Source organism: Procambarus clarkii, chromosome 69, assembly GCF_040958095.1.
Source record: "Procambarus clarkii isolate CNS0578487 chromosome 69, FALCON_Pclarkii_2.0, whole genome shotgun sequence".
In the NCBI taxonomy this organism is placed as follows: domain Eukaryota; kingdom Metazoa; phylum Arthropoda; class Malacostraca; order Decapoda; family Cambaridae; genus Procambarus; species Procambarus clarkii.
In genome coordinates, this window is record NC_091218.1 from 29,253,021 (window position 1) to 29,269,255 (window position 16,235).

Below are 16,235 nucleotides of genomic sequence, written 5' to 3' on the forward strand. Positions count from 1 at the left end.
ATATGAAGGCCAAATAACATATCGTGATACTACATGAAATAGTATCGAAATATTGGTAAAAATGAATATATTTACGTAATATGAAACTACATGAAAAACGTTAAAAAAGTCACTATATAACCATATTTGAGGATTTTACCTGCAAATCACGGAGCGAGGTTTCGTATTATTTAGATCCAAGAAAAGACATATGACAATGTTGTTTCCAATACAAATGATAAAAAACAATGTGTTTTCATTAGAATTAACTAAAATGTTCTTGATTTTCTGTTTTAATTACCGATGGAAGATGTACACGTAAAACCGCTCTAATCCGGCTGAAACGTCGATATATGCAATAAAAACTGAACTTCTCCCTTTTTCAATATCTTACTCAGTATTTTAAGAAGAAACAAATAGATAATTGAAAATGAAGTATTTATGGTTATTATCTAATCAATTATGTGTTTGCATCATTTTTATCGTATATATAATGAATTAATACCTATAAACTGAAAATTCACAAAAACGTGGAAAAACGGTAAAATATTGCCTAATTCGATGATATTTTGTTTAAATCACATAAAGGAAAAGAAGATGATAAACGTCAAAATATTGCTAAATTCGATGATTTTTCGTACGAAACAAAATTTAAGAAAACTTGCTTAAAATGCAATATTATGCGAAATTCTGAGATTTGAAGGCCAAATCACATATCGTGATACTACATGAAATAGTATCGAAATATTGGTAAAAATGAATATATTTACGTAATATCAAACTACATGAAAAACGTGAAAAAATTAACTATTTAACCATATTTGAGGATTTTAACTTCAAATCATGGAGCGAGGTTTCGTATTATTTAGATCCAAGAAAAGACATATGACAATGTTGTTTCCAATACAAATGATAAAAACCAATGTGTTTTCATAAGAATTAACTAAAATGTTCCTGATTTTCCGTTTATATTACCGATGGAAGATATACACGAAAACATCTCTATTCCGGCTGAAACGTCGATATATGCAATAAAAACAGAACTTCACCCCTTTTCAATATCTTACTCAGTATTTAAACGAGAAACAAATAGTTGATTGAAAATGACGTATTTAAGATTATTATATAATCAATTAGGTGTTTGCATCACTTTTATCGTATATATAATGAATTTACACCTATAAACTGAAAATTCACTAAAACGTAGAAAAACGGCAAAGTATTGCCTAATTCGATGATATTTTGTTAAAAGAAAACTTGCTTAAAATGCAATATTATGCGAAATTCTGAGATTTGAAGGCCAAATCACATATCGTGATACTAAATGAAATAGTATCAAAATATTGGTAAAAACGAATATATTTACGTAATATCAAACTTCATGAAAAACGTGAAAAAAGTCACTGTTTAACCATATTTGAGGATTTTAACTTCAAATCATAGAGCGAGGTTTCGTATTATTTAGATCCAAGAAAAGACATATGACAAATGTTGTTTCCAATACAAATGATAAAAACCAATGTGTTTTCATTAGAATTAACTAAAATGTTATTGATTTTCCGATTATAATACCGATGGAAGATGTACACGTAAAACCGCTCTAGTCCGGCTGAAACGTCGATATGTGCAATAAAAACCGAACTTCTCCCCCTTCTCAATATCTTACTTAGTATTTTAACGAGAAACAAATAGATGATTGAAAATGAAGTATTTAAGGTTATTATCTAATCAATTATGTGTTTAAATTATTTTTATCGTATATTTAATGAATTAATAACAATTAACTGAAAATTCACAAAAACATAAAAAACGGTTAAAAATTGCCTAATTCGATGATGTTTTGTTTAAATCACATAAAGGAAAAGGGGATGCTAGACGTCAAAATATTGCTAAATTCGATGCTTTTTCGTACGAAACAAAATGCAAGAAAACTTGCTTAAAATGCAATATTATGCGAAATTCGGAGATATTAGCCAAATCACATATCGTGATACTACATGAAATAGTATCGAAATATTGGTAAAAATTAATATATTTACGTATTATCAAACTACATGAAAAACGTGAAAAAAGTCACTATTTTACTATATTTGACGATTTTAACTACAAATCATAGAGCGAGGTTTCGTATTATTTAGATAAAAAAAAGACATATAACAATGTTGTTTCCAATACAAATGATAAAAACCAATGTGTTTTCATTAGAATTAACTAAAATATTCCTGATTTTCCGTTTATATTACCGATGGAAGATATACACGTAAAACCGCTCTAATCCGGCTGAAACGTCGATATATGCAATAAAAACCGAACTTCTCCCCTTTTAAATATCCTGCTCAGTATTTTAACGAGAAACAAATGGTTGATTGAAAATGAAGTATTTAAGGTTAATTTGTAATCAATTATGTGTTTGCATCATTTTTATCGTATATTTAATGAAATAATAACAATAAACTGAAAAATCACAAAAACGTGGAAAAACGGCAAAGTATTGCCTAATTCGATGATATTTTGTTAAAAGAAAACTTGCTTAAAATGCAATATTATGCGAAATTCTGAGATTTGAAGGCCAAATCACATATCGTGATACTAAATGAAATAGTATCAAAATATTGGTAAAAACGAATATATTTACGTAATATCAAACTACATGAAAAACGTGAAAAAATTAACTATTTAACTATATTTGAGGATTTTAACTTCAAATCATAGAGCGATGTTTCGTATTATTTAGATCCAAGAAAAGACATATGACAATGTTGTTTCCAATACAAATGATAAAAACCAATGTGTTTTCATAAGAATTAACTAAAATGTTCCTGATTTTCCGTTTATATTACCGATGGAAGATATACACGAAAACATCTCTATTCCGGCTGAAACGTCGATATATGCAACAAAAACAGAACTTCTCCCCTTTTCAATATCTTACTCAGTATTTAAACGAGAAACAAATAGTTGATTGAAAATGACGTATTTAAGATTATTATATAATCAATTAGGTGTTTGCATCATTTTTATCGTATGTATAATGAATTAATAACAATAAACTGAAAATTCACAAAAACGTGGAAAAACGGCAAAATATAGCCTAATTCGATGATATTTTGTTTAAATCACATAAAGGAAAATGGGATGATAAACGTCAAAATATTGCTAAATTCGATGATTTTTCGTTAGAAACAAAATGCAAGAAAACTTGCTTAAAATGCAATATTATTCGAAATTCTGTGATTTGAAGGCCAAATCACATATCGTGATAATACATGAAATGGTATCGAAATATTGGTAAAAACGAATATATTTACGTAAAATCAAACTAAATGAAAAACGTGAAAAGTCACTATTTTACCATATTTGAGGATTTTAACTTCAAATCATAGAGCGAGGTTTTGTATTATTTAGATCCAAGAAAAGACATATGACAATGTTGTTTCCAATACAAATGATAAAAAATAATGTGTTTTCATTAGAAATAACTAAAATGTTCTTGATTTTCCGTTTATATTACCGATGGAAGATGTACACGTAAAACCGCACTATTCCGGCTGAAACGTCAATATATGAAATAAAAACCGAACTTCTCCCCTTTTCAGAATCTTACTCAGTATTTTAACGAGAAACAAATGGATGATTGAAAATGAAGTATTTAAGGTTATTATCTAATCAATTATGTGTTTGCATCATTTTTATCGTATATATAATGAATTAATACCGACAGACTGAAAATTTACAAAAACGTGGAAAAACGGCAAAATATTGCCTCATTTGATGATATTTTGCTTAAATCACATAAAGGAAAATGAGAAGATAAACGTCAAAATATTGCTAAATTCGATGATTTTTCGTACGAAAGAAAAAGCAAGAAAACTTGCTTAAAATGCAATATTATGATAAAATTCTGAGATTTGAAGGCCAAATCACATGTCGTGATGCTACTTGAAATAGTAGCGAAATGTTGGTAAAAATGAATATATTTACGTAATATCAAACTACATGAAAAACGTGAAAAAAGTCACTATTTAACCATATTTGAGGATTTTTACTTCAAATCATAGAGCGAAGTTTCGTATTATTCAGATCCAAGAAAAGACATATGACAATGTTGTTTCCAATACAAATGATAAAAATCAATGTGTTTTCATTAGAACTAACTAAAATGTTCCTGATTTTCCGTTTATATTACCGATGGAAGATGTACACGTAAAACCGCTTTAATCCGGCTGAAACGTCGATATATGCAATAAAAACCGAACTTCTCCAATTTTCAATATCTTATTCAGAATTTTAAGGAGAAACAAATAGATGATTGAAAATGAAGTATTTAAGGTTATTATCTAATCAATTAGGTGTTTGCATCATTTTTATCGTATATATAATGAATTTATACCTATAAACTGAAAATTAACAAAAAAGTGGAAAAACGGCAAAATATTGCCCAATTCGATGATATTTTGTTTAAATCACATAAGGAAAAGGAGACGATAAATTCAAAATATTGCTAAATTCGATCATTTTTCGTACGAAACAAAATGCAAGAAAACTTGCTTAAAATGCAATATTATGCGAAATTCGGATATATGAAGGCCAAATCACATATCGTGATACTACATGAAATAGTATCGAAATATTGGTAAAAATGAATATATTTACGTATTATCAAACTACATGAAAAACGTGAAAAGTCACTATTTTACCATATATGAGGATTTTAACTTCAAATCATAGAGCGAGGTATCGTATTATTTAAATCCAAGAAAAGACATATGACAATGTTGATTCCAATACAAATGATAAAAAAAATGTGTTTTCATTAGAATTAACTAAAATGTTCTTGATTTTCCGTTTATATTACCGATGGAAGATGTACATGTAAAACCGCACTATTCCGGCTGAAACGTCGATATATGCAATAAAAATAGAACTTCTCCCCTTGTCAATATCTTACTTAGTATTTTAACGAGAAACAAATAGATGATTGAAAATGAAGTATTTCAGGTTATTATCTAATCAATTATGTGTTTACATCATTTTTATCGTATGTATAATGAATTAATAACAATAAACTGAAAATTAACAAAAACGTGGAAAAACGGCAAAATATAGTCTAATTCGATGATATTTTGTTTAAATCACATAAAGGAAAAGGGGATGATAAACGTCAAAATATTGCTAAATTCGATGATTTTTCGTACGAAACAAAATGCAAGAAAACTTGCTTAAAATGCAATATTATTCGAAATTCTGTGATTTGAAGGCCAAATCACATATCGTGATACTACATGAAATAGTATCGAAATATTGGTAAAAACGAATATATTTACGAAAAATCAAACTAAATGAAAAACGTGAAAAAAGTCACTATTTTACTATATTTGAGGATTTTAACTACAAATCATAGAGCGAGGTTTCGTATTATTTAGATAAAAAAAAGACATATAATAATGTTGTTTCCAATACAAATGATAAAAACCAATGTGTTTTCATTAGAAATGACTAAAATGTTCCTGATTTTCCGTTAATATTACCGATGGAAGATGTACACGAAAACATCTCTATTCCGGCTGAAACGTCGATATATGCAATAAAAACAGAACTTCTCTCCTTTTCAATATCTTACTCAGTATTTTAACGAGAAACAAATATTTGATTGAAAATGAAGTATTTAAGGGTATTATCTAATAAATTATGTGTTTGTGTCATTTTTTTTGTATATATAATGAAATAATACCCATAAACTGAGAATTCACAAAAACGTGGAAAAACGGCAAAATATAGCCTAATTCGATGATATTTTGTTTAAATCACATAAAGGAAAAATGGATGATAAACGTCAAAATATTGCTAAATTCGATGATTTTTCGTACGAAACAAAATGCAAGAAAACTTGCTTAAAATGCAATATTATTCGAAATTCTGTGATTTGAAGGCCAAATCACATATCATGATTCTACATGAAATAGTATCGAAATATTGGTAAAAATTAATATATTTACGTATTATCAAACTACATGAAAAACGTGAAAAAAGTCACTATTTTACCATATATGAGGATTTTAACTTCAAATCATAGAGCGAGGTTTCGTATTATTTAGATCAAAGAAAAGACATATAACAATGTAGTTTCCAATACAAATGATAAAAACCAATGTGTTTTCATTAGAATTAACTAAAATGGTCTTGATTTTCCGTTTATATTACCGATGGAAGATGTACACGTAAAACCGCTCTAATCCGGCTGAAACGTCGATATACGCAATTAAAACTGAACTTCTCCCCTTTTCAATATCCTACTCAGTATTTTAACGTGAAACAAATGGTTGATTGAAAATGAAGTATTTAAGGTTAATTTCTAATCAATTATGTGTTTGCATCATTTTAATCGTATATTTAATGAATTAATATGAATAAACTTAAAATTCACAAAAACGTGGAAAAACGGCAAAATATTGCCTAATTCGATGATATTTTGTTAAAATCACATAAAGGAAAAGGGGATGATAAACGTCAAAATATTGCTAAATTCGAAGATTTTTCGTACGAAACAAAATGCAAGAAAACTTGCTTAAAATGCAATATTATGCGAAATTCTGAGATTTGAAGGCCAAATCACATATCGTGATACTACATGAAATAGTATCGAAATATTGGTAAAAACGAATATATTTACGAAAAATCAAACTACATGAAAAACGTGAAAAAATTAACTATTTAACCATATTTAAGGATTTTAACTTCAAATCATAGAGCGAGGTTTCGTATTATTTAGATCCAAGAAAAGACATGACAATATTGTTTCCAAAACAAATGATAAAAAAACAATGTATTTTCATTAGAATTAACTAAAATGTTATTGATTTTCTGTTTATATTACCGATGGAAGATGTATACGTAAAACCGCGCTATTCTGGCTGAAACGTCGATATATGCAATAAAAACAGAACTTCTCCCCTTTTCAATATCTTACTCCGTATTTTAACGAGAAACAAATAGATGATTGAAAATGAAGTATTTAAGGTTATTATCTAATCAATTATGTGTTTGCATCATTTTTATCGTATATATAATGAATTAATAACAATAAACTGAAAATTCACAAAAACGTGGAAAAACGGCAAAATATTTCCTAATTCGATGATATTTTGTTTAAATCACCTAAAGGAAAAATCACATAAACGTCAAAATATTGCTAAATTCGATGATTTTTCGTACGAAACAAAATGCAAGAAAACTTGCTTAAAATGCAATGTTATGCGAAATTCTGAGATATGAAGGCCAAATCACATATCGTGATACTACATGAAATAGTATCGAAATATTGGTAAAAATGAATATATTTACGTAATATGAAACTACATGAAAAACGTGAAAAAAGTCACTATATTACCATATTTGAAGATTTTAACTTCAAATCATAGAGCGAGGTTTCGTATTATTTAGATCCAAGAAAAGACATATGACAAATGTTGTTTCCAATACAAATGATAAAAGCCAATGTGTTTTCATTAGAATTAACTAAAATGTTATTGATTTTCCGTTTATATTACCGATGGAAGATGTACACGTAAAACCGCTCTAATCCGGCTGAAACGTCGATATGTGCAATAAAAACCGAACTTCTCCCCCTTTTCAATATCTTACTTAGTATTTTAACGAGAAACAAATAGATGATTGAAAATGAAGTATTTAAGGTTATTATCTAATCAATTATGTGTTTGCATTATTTTTATCGTATATTTAATGTATTAATAACAATTAACTGAAAATTCACAAAAACATAAAAAACGGTTAAATATTGCCTAATTCGATGACGTTTTGTTTAAATCACATAAAGGAAAAAGGGATGCTAGACGTCAAAATATTGCTAAATTCGATGCTTTTTCGAACGAAACAAAATTCAAGAAAACTTGCTTAAAATGCAATATTATGCGAAATTCGGAGATATTAGCCAAATCACATATCGTGATACTACATGAAATAGTATCGAAATATTGGTAAAAATTAATACATTTACGTATTATCAAACTACATGAAAAACGTGAAAAAAGTCACTATTTTACTATATTTGAGGATTTTAACTACAAATCATAGAGCGAGGTTTCGTATTATTTAGATAAAAAAAAGACATATAACAATGTTGTTTTCAATACAAATGATAAAAACCAATGTGTTTTCATTAGAATTAACTAAAATATTCCTAATTTTCCGTTTATATTACCGATGGAAGATGTACACGTAAAACCGCTCTAATCCGGCTGAAACGTCGATATATGCAATAAAAACCGAACTTCTCCCCTTTTCAATATCCTACTCAGTATTTTAACGAGAAACAAATGGTTGATTGAAAATGAAATATTTAAGGTTATTATCTAATCAATTATGTGTTTGCATTATTTTTATCGTATATTTAATGAATTAATAATAATTAACTGAAAATTCACAAAAACATAAAAAACGGCTAAATATTGCCTAATTCGATGACGTTTTGTTTAAATCACATAAAGGAAAAGGGGATGATCAACGTCAAAATATTGCTAAATTCGATGATTTTTCGTACGAAACAAAATGCAAGAAAACTTGCTTAAAATGCAATATTATGCGAAATTCTGAGATTTGAAGGCCTAATCACATATCGTGATAATACATGAAATGGTATCGAAATATTGGTAAAAACGAATATATTTACGAAAAATCAAACTAAATGAAAAACGTGAAAAAAGTCACTATTTTACAATATTTGAGGATTTTAACTTCAAATCATAGAACGATGTTTCGTATTATTTAGATCCAAGAAAAGACATATAACAATGTTGTTTCCAATACAAATGATAAAAACCAATGTGTTTTCATTAGAAATAACTAAAATGTACCTGATTTTCCGTTTATATTACCGATGGAAGATGTACACGAAAACATCTCTATTCTAGCTGAAACGTCGATATATGCAATAAAAACAGAACTTCTCTCCTTTTCAATATCTTACTCATTATTTTAACGAGAAACAAATAGTTGATTGAAAATGAAGTATTTAAGGGTATTATCTAATCAATTATGTGTTTGTGTCATTTTTTTCGTATATATAATGAAATAATACCCATAAATTGAGAATTCACAAAAGCGTGGAAAAACGGAAAAATATTGCCTAATTCGATGATATTTTGTTTAAATCACATAAAGGAAAAGAAGATGATAAACGTCAAAATATTGCTAAATTCGATGATTTTTCGTACGAAACAAAATGCAAGAAAACTTGCTTAAAATGCAATATTATGTGAAATTCTGAGATTTGAAGGCCAAATCACATATCGTGATACTACATGAAATAGTATCGAAATATTGGTAAAAATGAATATATTTACGTAATATCAAACTACATGAAAAACGTGAAAAAATTAACTATTTAACCATATTTAAGGATTTTAACTTCAAATCATATAGCGAGGTTTCATATTATTTAGATCCAAGAAAAGACATGACAATATTGTTTCCAAAACAAATGATAAAAAAACAATGTGTTTTCATTAGAATTAACTAAAATGTTATTGATTTTCTGCTTATATTACCGATGGAAGATGTACACGTAAAACCGCTCTATTCCGACTGAAACGTCGATATATGCAATAAAAACAGAACTTCTCCCCTTTTCAATATCTTACTCAGTATTTTAACGAGAAACAAATAGATGATTGAAAATGAAGTATTTAAGGTTATTATCTAATCAATTATGTGTTTGCATCATTTTTATCGTATATATAATGAATTAATAACAATAAACTGAAAATTCACAAAAACGTGGAAAAACGGCAAAATATTTCCTAATTCGATGATATTTTGTTTAAATCACATAAAGGAAAAATCACATGAACGTCAAAATATTGCTAAATTCGATGATTTTTCGTACGAAACAAAATGCAAGAAAACTTGCTTAAAATGCAATGTTATGCGAAATTCTGAGATATGAAGGCCAAATCACATATCGTGATACTATATGAAATAGTATTGAAATATTGGTAAAAATGAATATATTTACGTAATATGAAACTACATGAAAAACGTGAAAAAGTCACTATATTACCATATTTGAAGATTTTAACTTCAAATCATAGAGCGAGGTTTCGTATTATTTAGATCCAAGAAAAGACATATGACAAATGTTGTTTCCAATACAAATGATAAAAACCAATGTGTTTTCATTAGAATTAACTAAAATGTTATTGATTTTCCGTTTATATTACCGATGGAAGATGTACACGTAAAACCGCTCTAATCCGGCTGAAACGTCGATATGTGCAATAAAAACCGAACTTCTCCCCCTTTTCAATATCTTACTTAGTATTTTAACGAGAAACAAATAGATGATTGAAAATGAAGTATTTAAGGTTATTATCTAATCAATTATGTGTTTGCATTATTTTTATCGTATATTTAATGAATTAATAACAATTAACTGAAAATTCACAAAAACATAAAAAACGGCTAAATATTGCCTAATTCGATAACGTTTTGTTTAAATCACATAAAGGAAAAGGGGATGCTAGACGTCAAAATATTGCTAAATTCGATGCTTTTTCGAACGAAACAAAATTCAAGAAAACTTGCTTAAAATGCAATATTATGCGAAATTCGGAGATATTAGCCAAATCACATATCGTGATACTACATGAAATAGTATCGAAATATTGGTAAAAATGAATATATTTACGTATTATCAAACTACATGAAAAACGTGAAAAAAAGTCACTATTTTACTATATTTGAGGATTTTAACTACAAATCATAGAGCGAGGTTTCGTATTATTTAGATAAAAAAAGACATATAACAATGTTGTTTTCAATACAAATGATAAAAACCAATGTGTTTTCATTAGAATTAACTAAAATATTCCTGATTTTCCGTTTATATTACCGATGGAAGATGTACACGTAAAACCGCTCTAATCCGGCTGAAACGTCGATATATGCAATAAAAACCGAACTTCTCCCCTTTTCAATATCCTACTCAGTATTTTAACGAGAAACAAATGGTTGATTGAAAATGAAGTATTTAAGGTTATTATCTAATCAATTATGTGTTTGTATTATTTTTATCGTATATTTAATGAATTAATAACAATTAACTGAAAATTCACAAAAACATAAAAAACGGCTAAATATTGCCTAATTCGATGACGTTTTGTTTAAATCACATAAAGGAAAAGGGGATGATCAACGTCAAAATATTGCTAAATTCGATGATTTTTCGTACGAAACAAAATGCAAGAAAACTTGCTTAAAATGCAATATTATGCGAAATTTTGAGATTTGAAGGCCAAATCACATATCGTGATAATACATGAAATGGTATCGAAATATTGGTAAAAACGAATATATTTACGTAAAATCAAACTAAATGAAAAACGTGAAAAAAGTCACTATTTTACCATATTTGAGGATTTTAACTTCAAATCATAGAACGATGTTTCGTATTATTTAGGTCCAAGAAAAGACATAATAATGTTGTTTCCAATACAAATGATAAAAACCAATGTGTTTTCATTAGAAATAACTAAAATGTTCCTGATTTTCCGTTAATATTACCGATGGAAGATGTACACGAAAACATCTCTATTCCGGCTGAAACGTCGATATATGCAATAAAAACAGAACTTCTCTCCTTTTAATTATCTTACTCAGTATTTTAACGAGAAACAAATATTTGATTGAAAATGAAATATTTAAGGGTATTATCTAGTCAATTATGTGTTTTTGTCATTTTTTTCGTATATATAATGAAATAATACCCATAAACTGAGAATTCACAAAAACGTGGAAAAACGGCAAAATATAGCCTAATTCGATGATATTTTGTTTAAATCACATAAAGGAAAAGGGGATGATAAACGTCAAAATATTGCTAAATTCGATGATTTTTCGTACGAAACAAAATGCAAGAAAACTTGCTTAAAATGCAATATTATTCGAAATTCTGTTATTTGAAGGCCAAATCACATATGGTGATACTACATGAAATAGTATCGAAATATTGGTAAAAATTAATATATTTACGTATTATCAAAGTACATGAAAAACGTGAAAAAAGTCACTATTTTACCATATATGACGATTTTAACTTCAAATCATAGAGCGAGGTTTCGTATTATTTAGATCAAAGAAAAGACATATAACAATGTAGTTTCCAATACAAATGATAAAAACCAATGTGTTTTCATTAGAATTAACTAAAATGGTCTTGATTTTCCGTTTATATTACCGATGGAAGATGTACACGTAAAACCGCTCTAATCCGGCTGAAACGTCGATATACGCAATTAAAACTGAACTTCTCCCCTTTTCAATATCCTACTCAGTATTTTAACGAGAAACAAATGGTTGATTGAAAATGAAGTATTTAAGGTTAATTTCTAATCAATTATGTGTTTGCATCATTTTTATCGTATATTTAATGAATTAATAAGAATAAACGGAAAATTCACAAAAACGTGGAAAAACGGCAAAATATTGCCTAATTCGATGATATTTTGTTAAAATCACATAAAGGAAAAGGGGATGATAAACGTCAAAATATTGCTAAATTCGATGATTTTTCGTACGAAACAAAATGCAAGAAAACTTGCTTAAAATGCAATATTATGCGAAATTCTGAGATTTGAAGGCCTAATCACATATCGTGATAATACATGAAATGGTATCGAAATATTGGTAAAAACGAATATATTTACGAAAAATCAAACTAAATGAAAAACGTGAAAAAAGTCACTATTTTACAATATTTGAGGATTTTAACTTCAAATCATAGAACGATGTTTCGTATTATTTAGATCCAAGAAAAGACATATAACAATGTTGTTTCCAATACAAATGATAAAAACCAATGTGTTTTCATTAGAAATAACTAAAATGTACCTGATTTTCCGTTTATATTACCGATGGAAGATGTACACGAAATCATCTCTATTCTAGCTGAAACGTCGATATATGCAATAAAAACAGAACTTCTCTCCTTTTCAATATCTTACTCATTATTTTAACGAGAAACAAATAGTTGATTGAAAATGAAGTATTTAAGGGTATTATCTAATCAATTATGTGTTTGTGTCATTTTTTTCGTATATATAATGAAATAATACCCATAAATTGAGAATTCACAAAAGCGTGGAAAAACGGAAAAATATTGCCTAATTCGATGATATTTTGTTTAAATCACATAAAGGAAAAGAAGATGATAAACGTCAAAATATTGCTAAATTCGATGATTTTTCGTACGAAACAAAATGCAAGAAAACTTGCTTAAAATGCAATATTATGTGAAATTCTGAGATTTGAAGGCCAAATCACATATCGTGATACTACATGAAATAGTATCGAAATATTGGTAAAAATGAATATATTTACGTAATATCAAACTACATGAAAAACGTGAAAAAATTAACTATTTAACCATATTTAAGGATTTTAACTTCAAATCATAGAGCGAGGTTTCGTATTATTTAGATCCAAGAAAAGACATGACAATATTGTTTCCAAAACAAATGATAAAAAAACAATGTGTTTTCATTAGAATTAACTAAAATGTTATTGATTTTCTGCTTATATTACCGATGGAAGATGTACACGTAAAACCGCTCTATTCCGACTGAAACGTCGATATATGCAATAAAAACAGAACTTCTCCCCTTTTCAATATCTTACTCAGTATTTTAACGAGAAACAAATAGATGATTGAAAATGAAGTATTTAAGGTTATTATCTAATCAATTATGTGTTTGCATCATTTTTATCGTATATATAATGAATTAATAACAATAAACTGAAAATTCACAAAAACGTGGAAAAACGGCAAAATATTTCCTAATTCGATGATATTTTGTTTAAATCACATAAAGGAAAAATCACATGAACGTCAAAATATTGCTAAATTCGATGATTTTTCGTACGAAACAAAATGCAAGAAAACTTGCTTAAAATGCAATGTTATGCGAAATTCTGAGATATGAAGGCCAAATCACATATCGTGATACTACATGAAATAGTATTGAAATATTGGTAAAAATGAATATATTTACGTAATATGAAACTACATGAAAAACGTGAAAAAAGTCACTATATTACCATATTTGAAGATTTTAACTTCAAATCATAGAGCGAGGTTTCGTATTATTTAGATCCAAGAAAAGACATATGACAAATGTTGTTTCCAATACAAATGATAAAAACCAATGTGTTTTCATTAGAATTAACTAAAATGTTATTGATTTTCCGTTTATATTACCGATGGAAGATGTACACGTAAAACCGCTCTAATCCGGCTGAAACGTCGATATGTGCAATAAAAACCGAACTTCTCCCCCTTTTCAATATCTTACTTAGTATTTTAACGAGAAACAAATAGAATGATTGAAAATGAAGTATTTAAGGTTATTATCTAATCAATTATGTGTTTGCATTATTTTTATCGTATATTTAATGAATTAATAACAATTAACTGAAAATTCACAAAAACATAAAAAACGGCTAAATATTGCCTAATTCGATGACGTTTTGTTTAAATCACATAAAGGAAAAGGGGATGCTAGACGTCAAAATATTGCTAAATTCGATGCTTTTTCGAACGAAACAAAATTCAAGAAAACTTGCTTAAAATGCAATATTATGCGAAATTCGGAGATATTAGCCAAATCACATATAGTGATACTACATGAAATAGTATCGAAATATTGGTAAAAATGAATATATTTACGTATTATCAAACTACATGAAAAACGTGAAAAAAGTCACTATTTTACTATATTTGAGGATTTTAACTACAAATCATAGAGCGAGGTTTCGTATTATTTAGATAAAAAAAGACATATAACAATGTTGTTTTCAATACAAATGATAAAAACCAATGTGTTTTCATTAGAATTAACTAAAATATTCCTGATTTTCCGTTTATATTACCGATGGAAGATGTACACGTAAAACCGCTCTAATCCGGCTGAAACGTCGATATATGCAATAAAAACCGAACTTCTCCCCTTTTCAATATCCTACTCAGTATTTTAACGAGAAACAAATGGTTGATTGAAAATGAAGTATTTAAGGTTATTATCTAATCAATTATGTGTTTGTATTATTTTTATCGTATATATAATGAATTAATAACAATTAACTGAAAATTCACAAAAACATAAAAAACGGCTAAATATTGCCTAATTCGATGACGTTTTGTTTAAATCACATAAAGGAAAAGGGGATGATCAACGTCAAAATATTGCTAAATTCGATGATTTTTCGTACGAAACAAAATGCAAGAAAACTTGCTTAAAATGCAATATTATGCGAAATTTTGAGATTTGAAGGCCAAATCACATATCGTGATAATACATGAAATGGTATCGAAATATTGGTAAAAACGAATATATTTACGTAAAATCAAACTAAATGAAAAACGTGAAAAAAGTCACTATTTTACCATATTTGAGGATTTTAACTTCAAATCATAGAACGATGTTTCGTATTATTTAGGTCCAAGAAAAGACATAATAATGTTGTTTCCAATACAAATGATAAAAACCAATGTGTTTTCATTAGAAATAACTAAAATGTTCCTGATTTTCAGTTAATATTACCGATGGAAGATGTACACGAAAACATCTCTATTCCGGCTGAAACGTCGATATATGCAATAAAAACAGAACTTCTCTCCTTTTAATTATCTTACTCAGTATTTTAACGAGAAACAAATATTTGATTGAAAATGAAATATTTAAGGGTATTATCTAGTCAATTATGTGTTTGTGTCATTTTTTTCGTATATATAATGAAATAATACCCATAAACTGAGAATTCACAAAAACGTGGAAAAACGGCAAAATATAGCCTAATTCGATGATATTTTGTTTAAATCACATAAAGGAAAAGGGGATGATAAACGTCAAAATATTGCTAAATTCGATGATTTTTCGTATGAAACAAAATGCAAGAAAACTTGCTTAAAATGCAATATTATTCGAAATTCTGTTATTTGAAGGCCAAATCACATATGGTGATACTACATGAAATAGTATCGAAATATTGGTAAAAATTAATATATTTACGTATTATCAAAGTACATGAAAAACGTGAAAAAAGTCACTATTTTACCATATATGACGATTTTAACTTCAAATCATAGAGCGAGGTTTCGTATTATTTAGATCAAAGAAAAGACATATAACAATGTAGTTTCCAATACAAATGATAAAAACCAATGTGTTTTCATTAGAATTAACTAA